Source organism: Budorcas taxicolor, chromosome 1, assembly GCF_023091745.1.
Source record: "Budorcas taxicolor isolate Tak-1 chromosome 1, Takin1.1, whole genome shotgun sequence".
NCBI classification, from domain to species: domain Eukaryota; kingdom Metazoa; phylum Chordata; class Mammalia; order Artiodactyla; family Bovidae; genus Budorcas; species Budorcas taxicolor.
In genome coordinates, this window is record NC_068910.1 from 84702474 (window position 1) to 84729468 (window position 26995).

A 26995-nucleotide genomic window follows, 5' to 3' on the forward strand; every position below is an offset into this window, starting at 1 on the left:
TTTCATATAACTTAAAATACTCGCAGGTCTTGGGATTAGGACATGGACACCTTTGGGGTTGGGCAGCAGGTTTATTTTTCCTGTGGATAGACTGGCGAGATGGGAGTCATCACGGAAGAAACAGCAGAGATGTCAGACTAAGGTTGATTTTCATATAATCAGGCTTCCCAGGTGGCCTGCCAATGCAAGAGAAATAAGAGATGTGGATTTGATCCCTGGGTCAGGAAGATCCCCTGGAGGAGGGTATGGTAACCCATTCTAGTATTCTTGCTTGGAGAAGCCCCAGGAATAGAGGAGCCTGGCAGGCTATAGTCCATAGGATCACAAAGAGTCGGACATGACTGAAGTGACTTAGCATAGTCAGGAATTGTACTTGTATCTATATTTATGTATACAAACATATTCAACTACAATTTCTAGTAAAATAAATCATTTTTAAATATTGCAAATAAGAAATCCTCCTAGACAATTAGCTTTCAACCAGGCTTACAGAATACTCATAGAAGCCAAATTGTAGTTCAGGTTTTTATTTGGCCATCAAATTTCTAGTTGGTTGACTTTGGGGTCAATTTTGTTAAAAAAAAAAAACAAAACAGAGATTCCTTGTTTTTAGTGTAATGATATCCTCTCTTGTTGAAAGCCTACCTCAGAAAACAGGGCTTTTAGAATTACTCTGTTTATCTGTTACCTTTGCAATATAGGCTTGTGGAAAGAAGCTTCTGTTTTTCAAGACCTACCTCTAAATCATAAACCATGTCTTTAAATGATTGAATTTTTTTTTTTTTTAATTTTAGTAGAAAGGGGTTGGAGAAGGCAATGGCACCCCACTCCAGTACTCTTGCCTGGAAAATCCCATGGACGGAGGAGCCTGGACACCAAGAGTCAGACACGACTGAGCGACTTCACTTTCACTTTTCACTTTCATACATTGGAGAAGGAAATGGCAGCCCACTCCAGTGTTCTTGCTTGGAGAATCCCAGGGACAGAGGAGCCTGATGGGCTGCTGTCTATGGGGTCGCACAGAGTCAGACATGACTCAAGTGACTTAGCAGTAGCAGTAGAAAGGGGAGAGACCAGGTTATCACTGTGGTCAGATTCTTTTCCTAAAACACATATTTGACCAAAAATGTTTACTTTTCAATTTCTGGATTCAGTAGTATTCATTTCATTTACACTCTATGGTGGTAAGTTGTGTCTGACTCTTTGTAACCCAATGGACAGTAGCCTGCCAAAGCTCCTCTGTCCATGGAATTTCCAAGATAAGAATACTGGAGTAGGTTGCCATTTCCTTCTCAAAGGCATCTTCCCAATCCAGGGATCAAACCTGGGTATCTTGCATTGTAGGCGATTTCCTGCCTTGCAGGTTGATTTTTTTACTGAGCCAGCAGGGAAGCCCTTCACTTCTCTACAACCTGGTTCATTTTGATAAGTGTAACAGGACTCGAAGACTGATAAACATTTAAAGACCTCCTTGTTATAATGTTCGACATAGCTATTAATAGAGCCAAGTAATATTGAGGTAAGGGAATTTACTTCCTTCTTAGCTTTGAGAAACCCATAGTGACATTTTAAAAAATCATCTTTGCCAGAAATAATTTTATTACTCCAGTAGATTCATGTATTCCAAGAAACAGAACCAAGAATCATTCTATTTCTCTTTCAAGTTTCTTTCACCTGCAATATATAACTGTAGAGAAATTCTCCTTTGTTGAGATCCCCAAGTTTGCCAATGTTTCTGGTTTTCCAGGAAGTAACAGTCTTTACTACAGCAGTCCCCAACCTTTTTGGTGCCAGGAACCAGTTTCATGGAAGGCAATTTTTCCAGACTAGGAGTGGGGGATGGTTTGGGGATGATTCAAGCACATCATATTTATTGTGCATTTTATATCAGTTATTATTACATTGTGATATATAATGAAAAAATTATGCAAATTACCATAATGCAGATTCAGAGCATCAGGCACTAGATTCTCATAAGGAGCACGCAAGCTAGATCCCTTGCCTATGCAGTTCACAGTAGGGTTCTGGCTTCTATGAAATGATACCACTGATCTGACAGGAGGCAGAGCTGAGGCAGTAATGTGAGCAATGTGGAGCCACTGTACATACAGATGAAGCTTCGTTCCCTCACCCACCGCTTACCTCCTGTTCTTAATGGCGATAGACTGGTCCTATCGCCATTATCTGGTCGATAGCCCGGGGATTAGAAACCTCTGCTTTACTCTACACAAGGATAGGACCTCATTAATCATAGAATAGGTATAGATGAGGTTTTCAAAAGAATTTTGTATACATTATTTCCATACTCTCCTTTTAATTTAGCTGTAGACTTGGGTATAACTAATTAACGAGATTTGTTTTTAACTGTATTCTTCCTTACATATTTTGTTTATTTGATTCTATACTGGTGAGAAGTAGGTTATGCAGTTATGCAAATAACTACATTATGCCATGAAATGAAAGGAGCTTGATAAAAGTATTTGAATGCTGCTGCTGCTAAGTCACTTCAGTCATTTCTGACTCTGTGCGACCCCATAGTCGGCAGCCCTCCAGGCTCCCCCATCCCTGGGATTCTCCAGGCAAGAACACTGGAGTGCGTTGCCATTTCCTTCTCCAATACATGAAAGTGAAAAGTGAAAGTGAAGTCGCTCAGCTGTGTCCGACCCTCAGCGACCCCATGGACTGCAGCCCTCCAGGCTCCTCCATCCACGGGATTTTCCAGGCAAGAGTACTGGAGTGGGGTGCCATTGCCTTCTCTGATTTGAATGCTATCAATATGCATCATTATTTTATGTAATTATTTTTTACTCATAGGGCTATAATCTATAATAAGTTTTTTTTGTGTGTAAAATATCTTTCTTAAATTTTGAGTAATCAGAAGCAACTATAATGAGAAAATTTTTATTTCTGTTTGTAAATTTTTTTACTAAGATGAGGGTTAGATATAGATGAAGAAATAACTTGTTCCATAAGACCACCAGAATTTGGAACATTATAAATAATACCATTAATATTTCAGTGAAAAATGCCAATTAGATTTCCCTTATTCATTTGAAAATGAAAGTCACTCAGTTGTGTCTGATTCTTTGCAACCCCATGGACTATACAGTCCATGGAATTCTCCACTCAAGAATACTGGAGTGGGTAGCCTTTCCCTTCTCAAGGGGATCTTCCTAATCCAGGGATCAAACCCAGATCTCCTGCATTGCAGGCAGATTCTTTACCAGCTGAGCCACAAGGGAAACCCAAAAACACTGGAGTGTGTAGACTATCCCTTTTCCAGCGGATCTTCCTGACCGAGAAATCGAACTGGGGTCTCCTGCATTGCAGGAAGATTCTTTACCAACTGAGTTATCAGGGAATTTAGTCTTGTATAATTAATTCTTATCACAGCAGAATTTTAGTTAGTAATCTACTTGCAGGATGTCATAAGCTCCTGGACCAAAGGAAATCTTGGCACTGTCCACTGATCCAGTCTGACAGATACCTGCTTATGGTAGCAATGTCAACTGACACTGGGGATCCCGTAAACATAAATCTATTCTTTTCAGTGCCAACCTCAATATAAGTTGTTATGGTCTTCTACTGAGACAGTTCTTTTTGATGCTTCCTCCAAAAAGCAAAATTTCTGCCCTATGCTTATTTGGTCTGGCCTTCAGGCCAATGTGGAAGGAAAAGCAGGGAACACTTGTTGATGATAAGATTTAATGGTTTTGATAATTTTATAACAGTCATCAGAAATATGAGAACTGAGAAGGCTAGAAATGCCTATTCAGTTCAGTTCAGTCACTCAGTCGTGTCCGACTCTTTGCAACCCCATGAATCGCAGCACACCAGGGCTCCCTGTCCATCACTAACTCCAGGAGTTCACTCAGACTCAGGTCCATCGAGTCAGTGATGCCATCCAGCCATCTCATCCTCGGTCATCCCCTTCTCCTCCTGCCCTCAATCCCTCCCAGCATCAGAGTCTTTTCCAGTGAGTCAGCTCTTCGCATGAGGTGCCCAAAGTACTGGAGTTTCAGCTTCAGCATCATTCCTTCCAAAGAAATCCCAGGGCTGATCTGCTTCAGAATGGACTGGTTGGATGTCCTTGCAGTCCAAGGGACTCTCAAGAGTCTTCTCCAACACCACAGTTCAAAAGCATCAATTCTTTGGCGCTCAGCCTTCTTCACTATTGGTATAATTAAAAATTCCCTGGAGAAAATCAAGTTAATAATGATCCAAGTATACCAACATATGATGAACACTGGTGGCACTGGAAAATCTGCAGAGCCTCTGAGCTGACTAGTAGAATGTGTGTTACATGTGCTACCAGCCGAGAAGGGTATTATTATAAACGTAAAAACAAAATATTTAAAGAATCAATTTGTGCAAGCAACCTTGTGCCAGGCTGTGCACACAAACACGAGGATGCTTAAATTTGCCCTGAAAGCATTTATGATTATGGAAACATGTTCATGTTAATAACATCACACGTGCCCATGTGCTCAGTCACTTCAGTCATATCCGACTCTTTGTGACCCTATGAACTGTAGCCCATCAGGCTCCCCTGTGTCCATGGGATTCTCCAGGCAAGAATATTGGACTGGGTTGCCAGTGCCCTCCTCCAGGGGAGCTTTCTGAACTGGGGATCAAACTCCCTTCTGCCTACATTTCTTGCTTTGCAGGTGGATTCTTTACCCCCTCGGCCGCCTGGGAAGACCTAATAACATCTTCAGTTCAGTTCAGTTGCTCAGTTGTGTCCGACTCTTTGCAACCCCATGAATCGCAGTACTCCAGGCCTCCCTGTTCATCACCATCTCCCGGAGTTCACTCAGACTCCTGTCCATGGAGTCCGTGATGCCATCCAGCCATCTCATCCTCGGTCGTCCCTTTCTCCTACTGCCCCCAATCCTTCCCAGCATCAGAGTCTTTTCCAATGAGTCAACTCTTCGCATGAGGTGGCCAAAGTACTGGAGTTTCAGCTTTAGCATCATTCCCTCCAAAGAAATCCCAGGGCTGATCTCCTTCAGAATGGACTGGTTGGATCTTCTTGCAGTCCAAGGGACTCTCAAGAGTCTTCTCCAACACCACAGTTCAAAAGCATCAATTCTTCAGCGCTCAGCTTTCTTCACAGTCCAACTCTCACATCCATACATGACCACTGGAAAAACCACAGCCTTGACTAGACAGACCTTAGTCGGCAAAGTAATGTCTCTGCTTACATAATTGACTCAGAGTAGGCTCAGCTTCTCTTTTTGATTGGACAGTTCTGCCTGTGCTGTTAGTTTGACAAACTGTGTGGCTCTCACACAACAGTGTTGATCTTAATTAACATATGGAGAATACCAAACCTATCTAGTTATTTCCAGCCACTTCTATAGAAAGTGAGAAAAATTTTTTTTTTTTTACAAGACAGTGAGGGTGTGAAAGATGTTTAAAAAGTTTTATAACTCTGCATTTGGTACACAAGTTTTGGAAAGGCAATATCAAAAAGCCTAAGGAAAGGAAAGTGACTATTGTATAAAGATATAAACATAAGTTATAGATAAATTATTACAGTCTTGATGAGTATTAATCAGAGTGATAATATATCAAAATAAGATAGCAGAGGATACCATAACAAGGTAAATTTAGTTCTTTCAGAAATGAGAAACCTTTATCATTTATTATTAAATAATTTTTAAGCATGGAGAAAAACTCAGATGAGAGAATTCTTGTGAGTTAAGGAAACTCCAGTACATGGTCAGAATACATAAAATGATTCATTATCTTGTTTGCAAGAAAAAATTGAATATTTCAAGACCAATTTTGAATGATCAGTCCTCTCTTCTTTATCATACCAAAGCTTTATTTTCTAATAAGTTGGATATAAGTCTACATAAACTTAAATAAACATATGGTTAGATGACAAATTAAATCTTTCACCTTTAGCTTTATGATACTAACTTAGCTTATTATAAGAAGATATAGAAAACCCATTGAACTTTCAACTCTAGAGGGATTAATCATTCATTAACTGAATTTAATACTGGCTCACAGTCTTAAAGTCAATTACGACTCTTGGAAATTATTTTTAAATTGGTCTGGCAGAGTAATGCAATCAAAATATCAAATGTTTATCAGGGAGACAACCTTTTACAGTTTTATCAAGATAGGGTAAGTGTAGTAACTAAGTTCACATGATTTGCAACACTGTCACCAGTTAACAAGAAGATAGCTTTAAAAGACATCAATGTTTACAATTCATGTTAGTCTAACTCAGATGTTTATATCCATATGTGTGTGCTATGCTGCTCAGTTGCTCAGTGTCTGATTCTGTGACTCCATGGACTGTAGCCTTCCAGGCTCCTCTGTCCATGGGATTCTCCAGGCAAAAACACTTAAGTGGATTGCCATTTCCTCCTTCACAGGATCTTGCCGACCCAATGATGGAACCCAGGTATCTTATATTTCCTGCGTTGGCAGGTAGATTCTATTGGCAGACAGATTCTTTACCACATTCTATTGGCAGATAGATTCTATTGGCAGATAGATTCTTTACCACAGCATCACATACGAAGCCCCTTTATATCCTTGTGGCCTGAAATAATTTAGGGAAATAATAATTACTGATCCTTTCCATAAACCTAGCATAGGAATTTTAGCAAACTTTAAATGATTAGATTTGCCATAAAATTATAACCAAGTCTTACATAAAACACACTTGCTATGATAGAATTCAAAGTGGCCAGAGATTATCCTGCTCCTTTATGCATCTTGCTCTTTGTAATGTGACTTTATATCTGTATCCATCAAGAGGTGGAATTCATTTATCCATATCTTGAACGTGGCCTTCGTTAACGTGATTTACTTTGGACAAAAATGGATATTATCAAAGGTAACATAAAATAAAAGCAGAAAAACATTGCACACTGGAAACTTCTTTTGCAACTCTTGGGTACTCTGCCATAACTGAATGAGTCCATGTTAATGTGCTGGATGATGAGAAACTCATGCCAAAGTCATTCCCATCACCCACGCTTGATAAAAGGCCTACTGCCAGCTATGTTGGAGAAGGCAATGGCACCCCACTCCAGTGTTCTTGCATGGAGAATCCCAGGGAGGGGGGAGCCTGGTGGGCTGCCGACTAAGGGGTCGCACAGAGTTGGACACGACTGACGTGACTTAGCAGCAGCAGCAGTCAGCTATGTAAATTAGGCTAATTACAAGTTTTAGCACTAGGCAGCTAGACCAGAGAAGACTAGTTCAGTTCAGTTCAGTCGCTCAGTCGTGTCCAACTCTTTGTGACCCCATGAATCGCAGCACGCCAGGCCTCCCTGTCCATCACCAACACCCGGAGTTCACTCAAAATCATGTGCATCGAGTCAGTGATGCCATCCAACCATCTCTGTCAGCCCCTTCTCCTCCTGCCCCCAATCCCTCCCAGCACCAGAGTCTTTTCCAATGAGTCAAAATTTCACATGAGATGGCCAAAGTACTGGAGTTTCAGCTTTAGCATCATTCCTTCCAAAAGGGCTGATCTCCTTCAGAATGGACTGGTTGGATGTCCTTGCAGTCCAAGGGACTCTCAAGAGTCTTCTCCAATACCACAGTTCAAAAGCATCAATTCTTCAGCACTCAGCTTTCTTCACAGTTCAACTCTCACATCCATACATGACCCCTGGAAAAACCATAGCCTTAACTAGATGGACCTTTGTTGGCAAAGTAATGTCTTTGCTTTTCAATATGCTGTCTAGGTTGGTCATAACTTTTCTTCCAAGGAGTAAGCATCTTTTAATTTCATGGCTGCAATCACCATCTGCAGTGATTTTGGAGACCCCAAAAATAAAGTCTGACACTGTTTCCACTATTTCCCCATCTATTTCCCATGAAGTGATGGGACCAGATGCCATGATCTTCGTTTTCTGAATGTTGACCTTTAAGCCAACATTTTCACTCTCCACTTTCATTTTCATCAAGAGGCTTTTTAGTTCCTCTTCACTTTCTGCCATAAGGATGGTATCATCTGCATGTCTGAGGTTACTATTTCTCCTGGCAATTTTGATTCCAGCTTGTGCTTCTTCCAGCCCAGCGTTTCTCATGATGTACTCTGCATGTAAGTTAAATAAGCAGGGTGACAATATACAGCCTTGACGTACTCCTTTTCCTATTTGGAACCAGTCTGTTTTTTCATGTCCAGTTCTAACTGTTGCTTCCTGACCTGCATATAGATTTCTCAAGAGGCAGGTCAGGTGGTCTGGAATTTCCATCTAACCAATAGGCAAACCACAGAATCATACAAAGTTATGAATGTTTATTTGTTTAAAGCAATATTAAAATAGCTAAAGCTAACTGATGTAAATATTGGTTTCAGAAAGCAGGTAATGCCCACCTTTTGTTTCTATAAAATATTGGCTTTGAATTTGGGCTGCAGATGGAGGTTAAAATGTGAGGCAACTGTTAGTAGAGACTGAAAAAAATGTATGAACCAGGTTATGACATAGTAGAACATTTGGCAAAACTTTCATCTACATGGACTTGTACAGACGCCCCCATGCAATAACTCTGAAACTTCTGAGGGAAATATAAGAGCCCTCAGCAAGATGAATAAGCTCTTAATAGTCCTAATGACATTTCCTCCTACAGCAGCTTGCCACATCCAAAGTAGAGAGAGCACTGTCTTGAAAAAATTGGATGCAAACTTTAGAAGTAGAGAATTTTAGGACTCACATAGTATGAATATGCATCAGATTCATAGGCAATCCATGAAGTTTTAAAGACAATTTTACTGACAAGTGGAGAAGGAAAGGGCAACCTACTCTAATATTCTTACTTGGAGAATCCCATGGACACAGGGGCCTGGTGTGTCCTTTCAGTCACAGAGAGTTGGACACAACTGAGCGACTGAGCACATACTGACAAAAGGACTGTCTGCTTGAATGAAAGGGGCTTGCAATAGTTCAAAAAGAAGTAAGGTTTCTGGGCTTCTAATATTCTGTGGATAGAAATCAAAATGAGAACCACAGACATTTCTTACCATAAGAGACGAAAACCCTATAGGTAGAGCCAAGACATTCAGAGGATTGTGGAAGCAAATTACTTTCAGGGAGTAGAAATGGACTCTAATCAAGGAACATCTCAGACCTAGAGGAGGGGAACCTTTTAACATATGCCTAGATGGATTATAGAATTGGTTCAGACCAAGGACTGCTCTGTGCCTCCCATTCCTTCTCTTTTTGATTAGAAGCAACTATTGCCGTTCTTGTGCGTCCATCTCACCCTCTTATGTTAGGTTAATTGGCAGCAGATATCTTACGTTTTTAGTTCACAGTTGTCTGGATGAAGAGCAGCTGCATGCAATGAGCCACATCCACATCTAGGAAAGAAGCAGATCATGAGGATCTTAACTTCAAGCCAGATGCCATAAATGGCCTAATTAAATCAGACTTTTGGCATCTGGGAAGGGTGAGCATATGCTACACAAAGGCAGAATAATTTGTGGCCAGGAGGCAGTCTGTGGTCCATTGCAAAATTTGCTACAAATTTCCCATCTATTTACCATATCTCTTTGCATTCTGATTTTACAGCTCCTCCCATTAAGAGGTAGAGTCTGTTTTTTGAATCTAGCTCTTGAATATGGGCTTGGTCATGTGACTTGCTTTCACCAATGAGATACAAATATGATACAAGCAAGACTCTAAAGGACTTGCATATTGGAGCTTGTACCCATTTCTGTATTTGAAACTCTGCATCTACAGCCATAGCAACAATCCTAGCCTGTTGGATGATGATAGCCATATCATCTCCATCATCCCACGTGACACTGAGCCAACCACCGGAGGCCATCCTAGAACATCCAGCTTCAGCCGAGACAGCCAGACAAGAAACATTGCTCAGCTAATCCATTATTTCATATGAAATAGTAAAAGTATTATTGTTTGAAGATACAAACTTTTGAGGTATTTTGTGAGCCATTAAAATATACATATTCAGTTGCTTCCTTTGTGTCTGACCCTACACAACCCTATGGACTATAGGCCGCCAGGCTCCTCTGTCCATGGGATTCTCCAGGCAAGAATACTGCCATGGGTTGCCATGCCTTCCTGAAGAGGATCTTCCTGAGCCAGGGGTCAAACCTGTACCTTTTGCATCTCCTGCATTGCAGGCAGATTTTTTACTCACTGAGCCACCTCAGAAGCTCTGATATACTATTGGGTTGGCCAAAGAGTTCATTTGGGTTTTTCCATTAGATGTTACAGAAAAAACCAAATGAATTTTGGCCAACCCAATATATTTCTCATTGCAATAAGTAGAAGATGCCTCACTCATTTAAGAAAAAATCAATAAGCCAAGCTAATTCATTGAGAGTTACCTTAATAATACACAAATGAGAATGCTATAACTCCTCCAGATTTATTTGCCAAATACAAAGTATTTCAAAGAAGCTTTCACTAGTTCATTTACTGACTGTTAAGAGCTTAATGGTCATTTAAAATTATTTTTTCATGTCTAGAAATCAAACTTTAGCATCATAGCTTGACTTTTCCTGAACATGAAGAGAAAGATTCTTTTTCTTTAAGGGACAATAGAGTTAAAGCACAAAAAATTTGTTTATTTTATTTATTTCATTTCAACTTAAGGATTCATATAATATAGTTTATTAATCCCTTCCCAAGGAAGCCAAAAGTACACCAGTTTGTTTTCTCAGGAAATATTTAACAATGAAAGAATCTTATCAAACTAGAGACATTTTAAAGGATCTTGTCAAAGTAGAGAACGTTTGTGCTGCCAGAATATGTCATTTTCCCTAGCGTTGAACTTACATATTTAGATTGGATGGAAGTGTATAAGCTAAGAAAGTGTGGGGTATGGAGTTTATCATTAAAAATATTTCTACCTATTTTTCCAAATAAAAAAGAAAATTATAGACGTTTAGAGATTTCTTGAATAGTAATTAACACAAGGTCATGCAGCTTCATCCAAGCCAGAAGATCACTGTCATCCCATTTACTTTCTTTTTCCATACACTTTTCAGGCCCCTTCAAATAAATATTGACATCAAAGCAAGGTGTTTGCTCTTTAAGCCATGCCAAATCCACTTCTGTTTCTTTATTTGCACATTTTCTATACTTTTGACAATAGATCTATCTTATTAGGTACGCAAATAGTGCATGGAAATGAGTCTTACAATCTATAAGCTTTTAAGAATATTTCCAAATGAAAATGACATTAAATAAAAGGAAGTACAATTGCAGATTTAAGTCCCTTTCTTCTGCAAAAATGACAGAAGCTTTTCTGAGTGACAAGCAATGACATACGGAAAAATGATTGTGCTGGACAACTTAAGATGAATTGATTACAGGACGGGAGAGAAATGTAGGAACCAGGAATCATTTTAATGTTCTTGATGTTAGCAAATTAGAAGAAAGTTTTGCTGCTATTAATGGGAAGAAAAATTAAGAAGAAAAAGATTTAAAGGAAGAAGAAAATGGAGAATCAGTTTTGGATACATTACATTTTAAGTGCTTGTGACACATCCAAATAGAGACATCAAGTAGGGAGATGGATGTATGAGTCTGGATTTCAGAAGAAATTTCAGGCCTGGATATATAAATTTGGGAGACTTAATAAAGCTAATGGAATAGATGAGATCACTCAGGGATAGATTTTAGGGAGAAACCACAATGAAGCTTAAAACTGAAGCATAATAAATCATTTGACATAAACTCACAGAGGGTCAAGTATTTGGATGCTTTTATATTTTATTTAAGACACTGACATTCTCAGAGGAAATTTTACAGGAGATGAGTCAATAATGATGTGTTTATCACAATAGTAGAAAACCAGAAGAGATTTACCTAAACTGGAAAATAACTGAGTAAATTATGAACATCCTTATGATATTTCAATTGAGTGTGAAAACTTCATCATAATAGAATTTTTTGGTATGAAAAATTGCTGATAATATATTACTAAGAGGGAGAAATAGACTATGTATTCTTTATGTAGAATAAAATAATATTTTAAAATTAGTATAAATATAGAAAAGACTAGACGTACCATAGAAATATTGAGTGGTTATTCCTTGGTACTGTGAATATAGATATTTCTGTGTTTTTATTTTCTTTACTTGGTGGTAAAGGTTTACTGCATTGAGTATAATCATGCCTAAAAAAGATTCTCTGAAGAATTCAAATAGAAAATAATACTAGTAATAATACTAATACACTAAACAGTTGCAACAAAAGAGACAGAAGAGGAAATTTCTGTGAAAATAACATTATAGTTTTTGAGTGCTTAATTTTTGCCTGGTACCATGCTTTGCTAAGTGCTTTATGTGGACTGTCTCATGCAATTCTTATAAAAATTGTATAGGATGGGACTATTTTTATTACCTTTTTAAAAAGTTTAAGAAAATTTTATTGAGTCTATTTTTAAGAGCAGTTTTAGGTTTAGAGCAAAATGTAGGGGAAGATATAGAGATTAGCCATATACGCTTCTATCCTGGCGTATGCATAGCCTCCTCTATTAGCAACATCCCCCATAAGAATCATACATTTGTTACAACGGATGAGCCTACATTTACACGTCATAACCATCCAAGGTCAGAGTTTACATTATGGTTCATTCTTGGTGTTGTATCTTCTATGAGTTTGAATAAATTTATAATGACATATATCCATCATTGGGATTCCCCAGTGTCTCAGCAGTAAAGAATCGCCTGCAATGCAGGAGACACAGGTTCAATCCCTTGGTCAGGAAGATCCCCTGAAGGTGAGCACAGTAACCTGCTCCAGTATTCTTGCCTGGAAAATCCCATGGTCAGGGGAGTCTGGTGGGCTACAGTCCATGGGGTCACAAAGTCAGACATGACTGAAGCAACTGGGCATGCATGCATGTATCCATCATACAGTACCACACAGACTATTTCCACTGCCTCCCCAAACGTTCTGTGCTGTACTCATTCATCCCTCATTGCTCCCAACCCCCAGAAACCTCTAACCTTCTTTACTATTTCTATAGTTTTGCCTTTTCCCGTGTCACATAGTTGGAATCATATATTATGTAGCCTTTTACTTCTTTCACTTGGTAATATGCGCTTACAATGCCTTCATGTCTTTATGCATCTTGTTAATTTAATTCTTTTTAGTACTGAATAATATTCCATTGTCTGGATATATTGCAGTTTGTCTATTTGTTCACCTCCTGAAGGACATCTTGGTTGCTTCCAAGTTTTGGCAACATGAGTGAAGATGCTCTACATCTGTGCATAGGCTTTTTTGTGGGCATAAGTTTTCAACTACCAAAGAGTGTGATTGCTGGATCAGATGGTAAGGGTATGTTTAGCTCTGTGAGACACTGCCAAACTGTCTTCCAAAGTGGCTGTGCCACTTTGCATTCCTACCAGCTGTTATTACCTTTCAACAGTTGAAAATCATGAAGTTTAGAGAGGTTACATTGCTTGGCCAATATCACACAACTAAAAGGAGAAGAGATGGGATTTGTGCCCAAGCATATTTAATTCGAGAGAGAGCCCTGGGCATATCCAGGACATATGGACAGCAGGAATGAGAGCCGCCCACTTCCTGATGGCTGTCTCAGTGGAGGAAGGAGGCACTGAAAGTGTTAGTTGCTCGGTCCTGTCGGACTCTTTGTGACCCCATGGACTAGTCTACCAGGCTCCTCTGTCCGTGGAATTCTCCAGGCAAAAATACTGGAGTAGGTTGCCATTTCCTTCTCCAGAGGATCTTCCCAACCTAGGGCTCAAACCCAGGTCTTCTGCATTGAGGGCAGGCTCTTCACCATCTGAGCCACCAGGGAAATAGGAAAGGAGGCAGAGGTTAGTCATTTGTCTTCATTCCTCCAATAAAATAAGCTGTATCTACACCAAATAAGCACCCACATAGAAATAATGACAAACTAATTAAAGAATCCACCTGCAGTTCAGGAGATGTGGGTTCGATTCCTGGGTTGGGAAGATTCCCTGGAAAAGAATATGGCAACCCATTACAGTGTCCCAGCCTGAGAAATCCCATGGATAGAGGTGCTTGGCTTGCTACAGTCTATGGGATCACCAAGAGTCGGACACTACCGAGCGACTAACATTTTCACTCCATTTAACACATGACTATTTGCCTATAAACCTTTTTTAAACCTTCATCTCAATTATAATGTCATATATAAATATATTGTGGGTATGGATTAACATGATGATGAAGACAGTTTTTGAGGACAATGGGAACATAGATATGACCTTATAGATAATCTTATTTAGCACCTTCATTTTGCAAATGAGAATTCAACTCAAAGTGAAAAGTCTGGCCAATGACATCATCAAAAACAGAAATCAGTCTACAATATCCCAATTTGGAGCTGTTTTCCTCAGCTGTTCTCTAAGTGTAAACAGGGGTCCAGCGGACCTTGGCTGGGATTTCTAATGTCACATTTGTGTACTGTGTGGGAAGTCACTTCAGTCATGTCCGGCTCTTTGCGACCCTGTGGACTATATAGCCTGCTTGGCTTCTCTGCCCATAGGATTCTCCAAGCAAAAGTACTGGAGCATGTTTCCACTTCCTTCTCCAAGATATCTTCCTGACCCAATGATCGAACCCATGTCTCTTATGTCTTCTGCATTGGCAGGCTGGTTCTTTCCCACTTTACTCTCATTCTCTCATTGGTTTACAGCAGTTTTCCACAAGCTGCACTGTCTATGATTTCAGAACAGATTGAAGGGAAAAGAGATACGCAAAAATAACCAATTAAGCCATCCAGTAAAAATATTTATAAAAATGTGAAAATGCCACTCTTCTCAATAATATATATATTTTTGGAATGTAGCACACTTTCATAAAAATGCATTGCTTATTTTAACATGCAATCTATTTTTTTATTTTAGCAAATTAAATATTTCAAAAGTTTCTCAGTTTTAATTTCTAAAAGAGTAAATAACAATAGGTATAATCTACAGAAATGTGCTTTGACATCTTCAATAATTTTTAGTAAATGAAAGGGGTCTTAAGGTCAAAAGTTTGACAACTGCTTTAGTAAATAATATTTACTTAATATATTTTTATGCTTATTAGAAAAACAGTACCACTTTAATAAATACTACAGTTAAGTGCTTCATGTATTTATATATTCTAAGAGTTTTTCCTTAAACGTTTTATACTGGCAACCCAAGAAGATTTTCATGTTGTAGTGAAATTTACCTTGTATCTACAAATTTCATATATCAATGTTTAATCATGCTTTCTGATGATTAAATTAAATCCTACTTAAATGTATTCTTTTCTTATTTTCCTACAGAATATTTCAGCACAGAAAACAATTTTATAACCTAAGTTAGATTACTTTTCATCTTTATTACTAATTTAAATCATATTTCCTGAAGTTAAAGAAGCATATTATTTCAGGAAAATTGGATGCTTTCCCTGGGTATTATGGCATGTTTAAAATATATGCTAATATTGCAGTAAGAATCATTATTGAGTTTCTCTATATAGTGCTGAAAGGAAAAACAATTAAAACTGCTTTAGAGTATCAATAATTCATGAGGGTAAAGTCTATCTATCCCTACTAGACTATATCTTTAAAAAATCCTATTGAGACAAGAGAGAGCCTCACGGATCTTTCCCAGGAGAGAAGCCCTTCCCTTTATGAGGGAGTTCATTTCAAGCTGCCCTTAGGCTTCTAAAATAACTATATATCTTCCTCTTCTTAATTTGTCTTCTCCACAACTTAAAAGTAGAAATGAAACTTTACCAAGAAGCCACTTGTAAAAGGAAATGAATGAATGAATGAATGAATGTCTTGGGAATACTTTCTGCATCTTTTTGATCACCCAGCAGAGCACCTAGCAGGATGCCCTTCATGTTAAAAGAGCCAGTAGAAAGTGTTTAGACACTCCATCTCCACCTACATTTTAGATTTCCATCCCTCAAGCCCTGCTTCTTAAATCTCCCACTTGCTTGAAACCTGGGGTTTCCTAAATGATTTCCAGGCCTGCTGCCATATCCGATTTTTAATAGGAATCTCTAAAGTGAACTATAATTTGAAAATACGTAATCAAGGACACTGTGGGATTCTCAGCTTTAGGCAATACGTTCTGTCGGGTAAAAGAAAGCTCTGGCAAACAGCAGACCCAGATCCTTTCACCAGCTGTGCCCCTGACTTGTTCTATAATTTCAATCAAGTCACCCTAGCAGTCATTGTCTGTCTATTTCAGCACTGGAATCAACAAAAGTCCTAGTCCGCCTGACTATGAAACAATGATCATGCGAGGATTAATGAGATAAAGGCTGTAGAAATATTTTGCTCCCTTTGGGGAAGAACGCTCTGAAAATAAAGGTATTAGAGAAAATCTCTAAATCTAACTTTCAAGAACTCAGATTCCCAAGTCTCATGTTGTATGCGTATTTTCTGGCAATTAGATCATTATTGGTTTTTCTCCGGTAATAAAAACAATACCATAAAGCAATCTCCTTTTGAAATAGAACAAAGAAAACCATTTTTTTTCTTTCGTTTCTCTCATGTACTATGTATTTTCTGAATATAAGCATATCGTGTTGTAGTGCAAGTTGGCAGTTTTGCCCTCAAATACACTCACATCTGTTGACTGGACGTTGGTTTTACACATACAATTGCACATTGTTTAATTGCCCATCTCTGCCAGTAGCATAAGTATATATTTATATTACTAAGTTCTTGTATATGTTTCACATGCATGTATACATGTATTGACTCTGCTTTTACTGAATTTTGGGGCTGTGTATTTTTAAAAACATGGTTCTGTCTGTGCATTTTAGCAGAAATAAACCCCCTCAAGCTTTCTGTTTCATGCCTACAGGCATAGATTGAGAGGCATACCTGCTATGATTTCACCTTCATATACTTCAAAAGAATGTGTGCATGTTTGTGTTTGGGGAATGGATGATGTAGGAAAAGGAGGTTAGGAAGAAAATCTTTGGTGAATCTAAAACTGTCCCCATGTTTTCTTTAGCATTGAAATATCTGATTCAATACTTCTTACGGTTCTTAAGTTTAAAATGTTGGGCTTTGACTATATTTTATCGCAGCCTAATTTGATATTATCCCATCACCAAATACCCTAGGAACATTCTTCCTTACACATTAATCTCTGAAAAAATGGATAAATTGCTCTAAGCTCCACATTAAGGCCAGCAAAAGCTTTTGAAGAAGTTGCAAAGAATTGAAAAATGAAGTTTAGCATGAAAATGACTTTCCAATAAACCACAAAAATGTCTTCTGTGATGGTCTGCGATGAGGGAACCTGCTGGCTGCATGGTAATGACGTGAAGAGTTCCAACAGCTCCTTCTGAGTCGGAGAGATAATTGCTGCTATGGAGTTCATAAACTTGCAAGCGCAATTCATCTAGTGAAAAATCCTAAATAAACATCACTGGAAAATAAAATCTCTACACATGGATATCTGCTGCTTTGCAGCACAGAGAACTACTCCTCTGAAGACTGTCAGTTTTGAAATCTAAAGTAATGCATTACCCTGCAGGGTCCCATCCATGCCAGCTAAAACAGAGGTAGCATATTTGTTTCTGGAGTGTGCTCTGCTAGGGAAAAATACTATTTTTTTTTCCTTTCTCATTTAAAGATTGAATGTTAAGAAAAAATAAAACTTGTGGATTATGATTTGTGCAACATTTTAATATTGAACAAATATGCAGGACTGCTTTCTAGGTGCCCCAAAATAGAGAATTAACACAGGATCATTGTCACAATTCATATCGTGGTATTAGCACTTTCTACTTTTGCAGAGCGTGATTATTTTAATATGAGAGGACATAGTAAAAACATAACATGGTTAGGAAAGAATTAACCATATACGGCAAATGATCAACTTATCACTAATGGCGTAACTAGAAACACACCCTAGATATCAAAGTAACTGTGAAATTCACATTTGTTCATAGACTATGGAATGAAATTCATTGCTATTAATAATATTCTAAAGCTTTCAGAGTAGTTTTCAATACACTTCAAAACTGAATAATGGTTATATCCTTTATGTAAATGAATGTCCCCTTCTCCCCAAAAAAGAATAGAAAAATCTGTATAAGTCAATGAATATATATTAAATAAAGTTTATCCCCTAATACAAATCAGGATTAAATCAAACATCTTTGTATATAATTTAAGTTCTTTAAAGTTTTCATATTAATTTCATTTATAGAGTATATTAAATCTACAAGCTGATGTAAGTTTGAGACTAATTTTCCCTTCTTGTTAGAAAACTATTGGTTACTCATTTTACATGCAAAATCTTCTTATGTGATCTACTCTTTCTTGCTTAAATGATAGAAATAAATCAGTGCTGAGAGAGAGAAATTCTAATGAAAGCAATGCAATCGTGTCAAAAAATAAAGCAATTTATTTCAAAGGAAATGAGAGCTAGGGAAGTTTTGTTCTAGAAAGAAGCCTAAAAAGAAAGTGAGTCATATTCTCGCAGGATTAATACTGGGTCATAGTGGTTAGACAAGGAACATTGGAAGTTACTGGCCACTGTAATAACACATGACCTCTTAGTAGATAACGTGCTATTATTGTTGTTATTGTCTAGTCACTAAGTTTTGTCTGTGTGCCTGTGTCTCTTCTGTAACCCCATGAGCTGTAGCCTACCAGGCTCCTCTGTCCATGGGATTTCCCAGACAAGAATACTGAAGTGGGTTTCCACTTCCTTATCCATGGGATTTTCCTGACCCAGGGATGGAATCCATGTCTCCTGCATTGACAAATGGAATCTTTAAGCCAGGAGGGATGGAGAAGACAATGGCACCCCACTCCAGTACTCTTGCCTGGGAAGTCCCATGGGCGGAGGAGCCTGGTGGGCTGCAGTCCATGGGATCGCAGAGTTGGATACGACTGAGGGACTCCACTTTCACTTTTCACTTTCATGCATTGGAGAAGGAAATGGCAACCCATTCCAATGTTCTTGCCTGGAGAATCCCAGGTACGGGGGAGCCTCGTGGGCTGCCGTCTATGGGGTTGCACAGAGTCGGACATGACTGAAGCGACTTATCAGCAAGCCACGAGGGAAGCCCAGATAATGTGTCACAGTAAAATAAATAGTAATCTTAGGATCAAAAAAGCTATTTTTTTTAAGCTTCAAATATGAACATCTATGTCTCAACTTCTTTTCTTATTTTAAGGGAAAAACTTGAACTTCCTATCTGGGTTTCCCATTTTGTTTGGAAAGTTAATTTCTTAATATACTTCTGATGAAGTTGACTCTTGCTATGGAAAAAGGAACATTTTTGCAGAATTTAAATTGCGTTTCAGGAAGAAAACAGGGGAGAGCTCAGCAGTTGGCTGTCCACACCCTTCTTTGGTTTAAATATATATCCTTTCTAATACAAGAGTACATCCCAAGAGCATCCTGACAACTGCCTGTGATCAGTAGGAGGAGTAAGGGCTTTTGTCTCTGGGGAAATAGAAGGGAGATGAACTTGGGAATCATAAATCAGCAAAGATCAAGCAGACAATTTTATTATTTTATCATCTTAAGAAAAATTTCCCTTCAAAGCAATTGATTTATTTATTTTTATTGGAGTATAGTAAGCAGACAGTTTTAGAATGTTCATGCCATTTGTCCAGTAAAAGATGAAGTAAACGAACTTAGAGTGGTTTGAAGTGATACCCTATATTGGAGAGGCTGATTTGTAGAGAACTGTTTCATAAGTTCAAGTGCTTTCAATGGGCAGTACATCAAAACATAATATACTAAAAGTGATTGGTGCCACTTTTGGTTCTCCAAGAATTTCTCTATCTGGCTGCTATAGGAACTGCTGCTTAGATCTAGGATTGGAGCCACCTTGCTCCCAACCTTGGGGATCCAGGTGACTATGGTTGGGACATATAAGCCTTCTGATCTTACCTAATGTGCACATTTCTCCTGGGAACATTCTCATGAGAAATTTCTTGCACAAGAATTTCCACTATAACAACTGCTTCTAGGGAACCCTCTCTAAGGTATATGCAAAGTGTGAAAGGGTCTGACTTGCTCAGTTGTGTCCGATTAATTGTGACCCCATGGACTGCAGTCTGCCAGGCTCCTCAGTCCATAGAATTCCCCAGGCAAGAATACTGGAGTGGGTAGCCATTCCCTTCTCCAGGGCATCTTCCAGACCCAGGGGTCAAAGCAGGTATACTGCATTGCAGGCAGATTTTTTACTGTCTGAGTCACCAGGAATCTCCTGGACACTTAACATACCAAAATTGGCAAAGTTCTCCACGTACCAAGTGAAGAAAGAGTTTTCCAATTTGATAGTCCTTTGCAACCCAACCACACAACATTAGAGTTGGCAATGGCAATATCATTGTCTGGTAAACTTAGGAAACTAAGGTCCCAAGGTAATTTGTACAAGGTCACCCAAAAATTTAGAGAAAGTCTCAGGATTAGGACCCGAAAGCCCTAATTCCCTGTATAGTACTCATTTCACTTCAATATTACAAGAGAATTTTTAAAATAGATTTCCCTTTGTTGATTTTCAAGTCACAAAATTATTTTCAGAATGGCTATTATAATGTTTAGCTGTGAAAACTGTCCTTCTCTGATGAAGGCTTAAGCATGTCAGCTCAATAATCAAAAAATATTGCCTTAAAATGGAGAAGTTCTGAAGTGGGTACCTTTTATAACAATCAAAATACAAAAATAAATAAATAAATAAAACCTAACATTCATGGAGATTTTACTATGAACTGGGTCCTCTGCCAGTTATGTTACATGTATTATTCCATGATATACTTAGACCAAACTAATGTGGCAGGTACTATTATGATTCTATGTTTAGCGATGGGGAACTAGGCTCAGAGATGAAAATGTATATGCAGCTACTTTATATTAAAGTTGGGATCAAGGCCAGATCTGACTTACCAACCTTTGTCTTCCTTATCTCTAGATGGCATAATCTTTATAGGCTTTATAGGACTTCCCTGGTGGCTCAGATGGTAAAGCGTCTGCATACAATGCAGGAGAGACTTGGGTTCGATTCCTGGGACAGGAAGATCCTCTGGAGCAGGAAATGGCACCCCACTCCAGTACTCTTGCCTGCGAAATCCTATGGACGGAGGAGCATGATAGGGTACAGTCCATGAGGTTGCAAAGAGTCAGAAATGACTGAGAGACTTCACTTCACTTCACTTCACTTTATAAGCTCCAGGTTGCACATCCGGCAACAGAGGCATCTCAGTGACCCCTAGAATACTTTCTTTTACCTTCTGTCATTAATGGTAATTCTATAATGACATTAACCAAAGAAAACATGGCAAGCAACTGAAAAAAAAAAGGGAGGGTCTTTAATTTGGATGAAAATATTCAAAAATACTTTTATTAAAGTAAAACAAGTGCATGCTATTTCTACAGTGATCCAAAAGTAATATATGATTATACTTATTGATGTATTGTTTTATTTATCAGGGAAATAATCAATTGATGAATATTTCAGAACTATAGTAGTTATATTATACTGCAGTGGGCTAAACTGTCAGCCCTTGTCTTGGAATATCCATGTATGGAAGTCAGTTTTAATTTGTAGCCATGTATGACTTTGTGGTCCTTCCTTACTGACAATGGAAATGTAATTCCCCACTACAAAATATGACACTCTCTGAGTGATGGATAAGAAAGGCTGTGGGTTGTAAAGGCAATCATTTTCTATATTTCCATTTGCTGGGTCTCATCTGAGAGTAGATGCTACCTCTGAAATAGTGAAATAGTTTGATCTTTGGATTGGGTTTGCTCCAACTGGAATATTAATTCATGTTTTATAACAGTTTCATGAGCAAAACAACAATGTGCATTCTTTTTTACTTTAAATTGATAATTCAGTTAATAAATGCCATGCATTTGGTATTTATAAATTACATAAAAATAAATCATGGAATTTTTAAACTCACTTTGATGGAAAAGTCAAGATTAAAGGTTTATAGTCCAGAAATCTGGAATTTTGTGGGCCCCAATTTTAACTCAGTAGATTATGAGCTACTGCAATCTATGAATATCTGTATTTCTTTTCCCCAAGTGACACTTAATAGTTTACCTATACAACAGTTTATACCTTACACAATCTAAAAATTTTAGAGGGAAAAATATCTAAAGCATCTTTTACTATTATTTTTAAACTAGTAATAGAAACTCCATCCTGTTATGAGTTGCTACATTTGATTGACATTTTGGCCTGTTTGTACAGTGTCCTGCAGGTGTTCTATGGATAGTCCCCATGCTTATCCCAGCATTCCAGTACAAAACTCACTTCCATCCACCTGCTCTTATGCTGGGGAAAGTCCAGTGGACAATCCCCAGGATGACAGTGTAGCAAAAATAAAGATATCAGAAAGTTTTGATAGTTTCTTGAGAATTAGGAAACTAAAAAAAATAAAAGCAGCAATATATTCTCAAAGGTCATTAGTAGCTAATTCAGAGCAGGTAGTGTAGAAAGAAAAATTGGAGTGAATTCTGTGGGAAAATAGATCTAACCCACATGACATTTGTACTGACCAATCTTTGAGAGTCAGTTGGTTCTAGAGATGGCTCATTTTTCTAGGAATCATAGTGCATGATAAGGCCTTCCCTGATGGCTCGGACGGTAAAGAGTCTGCCTGCAATGCAGGAGACCCAGGTTCGATCCCTGGGTCAGGAAGACCATCTGGAGAAGGAAATGGTAACCGACTTTAGTATTCTTGCCTGGAAAATCCCATGGACGGAGGAGCCTGGTGGGCTACACCCCATGGGGTCGCAAAGAGTCAGACACGACTGAGTGACTAACCCATACAAGTCCATGATAAATTCACTGTTGTTGAATGCCAATGCCAACCAGCCACCCAGGATAAACGCTTACTATGAAAACATCCTGTCAACCATCAAATGTACTGCTCAACCTCTACACAGCCAGGTCTCCAATTTATTTGCACCATTTGTTATAGAATTAGTTTACATTTTCTTACTCCAATCTAATTATAGCCTTTTAAAGAAATCTTCACTCAGGAAGGTGTAACTGTAGTATTCCAAGAAAAGCACTCTTATCTGATTATTAGAAGAACTGGATTTTATGAACCATTTTGACATAGCTAACCATCTCTTTGGGGCAAATCACTTAAACTGTTAATGTTTGAACTTACTCATCTGTTAAACAGGTTAACTGAAATGACTTTTTATGGCCTGCCATTCTGAGATGATGGGTCTCAATTTGAGAGCTTTAACTTCCATAGCAACTGGATTGCAGGAGGCCTGTCTCTATAAAGCCAAAAAAAAAAAAAGAATGAAAAGAGGCCTAGAAGAAAATCAGTGAGCTGAAATGTAAAGGGCTTTCTACCCTAACCAAAGTGTTTGTTTTCTTAGGCCCCTGGGCATATTCTTATCGGTTTTATCAGCAGTTTACAAGCATTTCTCTGACTTTTTGATATTTGAACTGCTTAGTCTTTAAACATTGTGTCCTGTACCTTGAAACTGACAGGTATTATAACATTAATGAAGATGTCCTTGAAAGGAGACCAAGAAAAGCAAATGCATCAACAAATCTTCCTGGAGGTTACCATTCCTAATTTCATACTGAATGAGCTTTGCGGGAAAAAATTTATTCCTGAAATACTGTGCTCTCACTTGACTTAGATTTTAAAAAAATATCTTCTGAAGCATATTGCTCATACTTGTGTCAGGGTTGCCCTCAATTACGCCCAGTCACTAGTTAACTACACTTGGCTGAGGATGACTGTAGAATAACGCAATTTCTAAAGTTATCTGTTTGCATATGGTTCCTTCAGGATGGATTCAAGGGATTCATTTATCGTGTTTGTACAAAAGACAACCTTCTGTTTCCCTAAGCCTAAATATGCTTCTCTAAATGCTCTTTCAGAATCAGTGCTTGCTTCTACACAAATAAACTGCAGGTATTTCTCAATCTAACATTATATTGGAAGAGGAGGCATTGTTTAGACACATAGTCATGCTACTACTGACTGTTGCTATAAAAAGGAAGTTTAATCTCTGCACAATTGCCATTGCTTTTACTCTGAAATCTGGTGTTTATTGCAACAGAATTTCAGATTTTGCAACATGAGAGCCTGAAAGACAAGCCAACACAGGCGGTTTTTTGGAAACAAGAGACCTGGTACTTCCAACCATCAGAAAGCTGGTGAAACACCAGGAAGAAGGGAAAGACACATGAGGTAGATTGTGTTGATCCCATAGACCTCTTTTCATTCTTTGCTAGAGGACTTGTATTGACAAAGAATTTACCTTTTGTTGTTATTGTTGTCGGCCTGTATTTTTGTTAACTATACTCTCCTGGATGAGACTTTGACTATCTGGATGTGGTTTTTGTTTCTGTGAGAAAGAACTTTTGTGTCCTTAACACGCCACTAGTACGAATAAATGCTCAGTGAGGAGAACATGGATCAAGGTGCCATATATTTCCAGAGCAGATTAGGACAACTACTAGAAGCTATTTGGTGTGTGCAATTAAGCATATAAACATGAAAAACGTACTTATTAGAAATATATTTATGGGAATTCCAGGATAACATGACAGCTAGTTTGGAACAGTCACCATCAACGTTACCCTCTGTATTCAACTTGGACATCTATAGGATAAAAGTCAACTGAAATGAGTTGATGTACTATAGAACATAGTGAGAATTTTATAATTCTATTTCAAGAGATCTTGATATACTTGTTTCTCCTTAAAACATTCATGGATTTAAGATATAGATTTGAATTTTGCAGCAAACTGTAGCAAAAGGCCAGTTAAATGGACAAGTCAAATGAAAGAATAATATTCAAGAAGCATATCATTTTCCTATTCTTCATTGTTTACTCCATTGACAGGTCTTCTGCTGTAATTCATCCTCCAATATTGTTAAGAGCCATGTCTGCTCAGTGAGGGTTTTTTTTCCCCCCCTGAATTTGAACAGTGAACAGGCAGTGAGGTTGATTCCTCGGCTAAATCAAATTGTATTGATGTTGATCCAAAAAGTACAGTTTTACTTATTTTATATTTGAAATAAAGACAAAAATCTTACTTTAATGTTGGGTGTTATTTTTAGCTGGGTCCTTATTTCTATTATTATTATTGTTCAGTCGCTAAGTCATGTCTGACTCTGTGACCCCGTGGACTGTAGCATGAAAGGCTTCCCTGTCCTCCACTATCTCCTGGAGTTTGCTCAAGTTCATGTCCATTAAGTTGGTAATGTTATCTAACCATCTCATCTTCTGTCACTTCCTTCTCCTATTGGCTTCAATATTTCCCAGAATCAGGGTCTTTTCTAACGACTCAGGATTTTGCATTTGGACAGCCTAAGTATCAGAGCTTCAGCTTTAGCATCAGTCCTTTCATTGAATATTCAGGCTTGATTTCCTTTAAGATTGCTGATTTGATCTGGCAGTCCAAGGGGCTCTCAAGAGTCTTCTCCAACACCACAACTTGAAAGCATCATTTCTTTGGTGGGACGGAGGAGCCTGGTAGGCTGCAGTCCATGGGGTCGCTAAGAGTCGGACACGACTGAGCGACTTCACTTTCACTTTTCACTTTCTTACATTGGAGAAGGAAATGGCAACCCACTCCAGTGTTCTTGCCAGGAGAATCCCAGGGATGGGGGAGCCTGGTGGGCTGCCGTCTATGGGGTCGCACAGAGTTGGACACAACTGAAGCGACTTAGCAGGGGCAGCAGCAGCAGCAGCAGTCTTCTTTATGGTCCAACTCTCACATCTGTACATGACTACTAGAAAGGTCATAGCTTTGACTATATGGACCTTTGCAGGCAAAGTTACGTCTCTGCTTTTTAATATGCTGTCTAGGTTGGTCACAACTTTCCTTCCAAGAAGCAAGCATCTTCTAATTTCATGGCTGCAGTCACCTTCCTCAGTGATTTTGGAGCTCAATGAAAGAAAATTTCTCACTGCTTTTATTTTCTCCCTTTCTATTTGCCATGATGTGATGGGACCTTATTTTTATACCCTCATTCTGAGGAACTAAATCTCCATTCTGATATAATGAAATTCTGTCTCATCTAGGTCTGTGGAGAAAATGATTGAGCTTTCTGAAGCTATGGATGTGGAGAAAACTTCTACCGGTCTTCTCTCTCATTAGAGTTTGCATTCTCCGGCCTGGGGTGGTGAGATATTACTGTGGTCCTTAAATTTGTTTTTGACATTACCCTTCTTCACTATTGAGTCTTAAGAACTAGCACAACAGAGATATCATGAAAGCTTTATCGCATTCTGTGACTTAGATTTTCTTGTTAAAGGCTCACCCTCTAAAGGCATGAGAACCTTTCCTAAGTTCCACCATTGTAATTAGGAAATTACTATTTAATAAGTTGTGTTCATATAGAACATCATTTGTGACTTTTAATTACAATGTAGAAATAGCCTACAGCAAATTATATAAACCTAACAACTATCCACTGAAAAATTCTTATAGAAGAGTTACTAAATTTTCAGAGTTCTGCATATTTAGAGACTTGGTTTGTAATTCTGCAGTTCTTAATCATTGATACCATAATTAACGTCCTTAAATATTAGATCCTTGTGAACATAGCAACATACCTTTTAAAAAAATGGAAGTAAAAAAGTTTGTTTACATGATTTTTAAAAGATTCCATTTGTAAGTGATATTGTATGTTTGTCTTTGTCTGATTTACTTCACCTAGTATAATAATCTCTAGGAGGAGCCTGGCAGGCTACAGTCCATGGGGTTGCAAAGAGTTGGACACAACTGAGTGACTTCACTTTCTTTCCAACCATACTGCTGGAAATGGCATTATTACATCATTTTTTAAAAATGTCTGAGTGATGTTCCATTGTACATATTAAACATATATACCACATTGTTTTTGTCCATTCCTCTGTTGTTAGACATTTAAGTTGCTTCCATGTCCTGGATATTGTAAATAGTGCTGTAAGGAATATTAGGGTGCAGGTTATTTTCAAATTATAGTTTTCTCTGAATATATGCCCTGAAGTGGGATTGCTAGATTATGTGGTAGCTCTATTTTTAATTCCTTCATA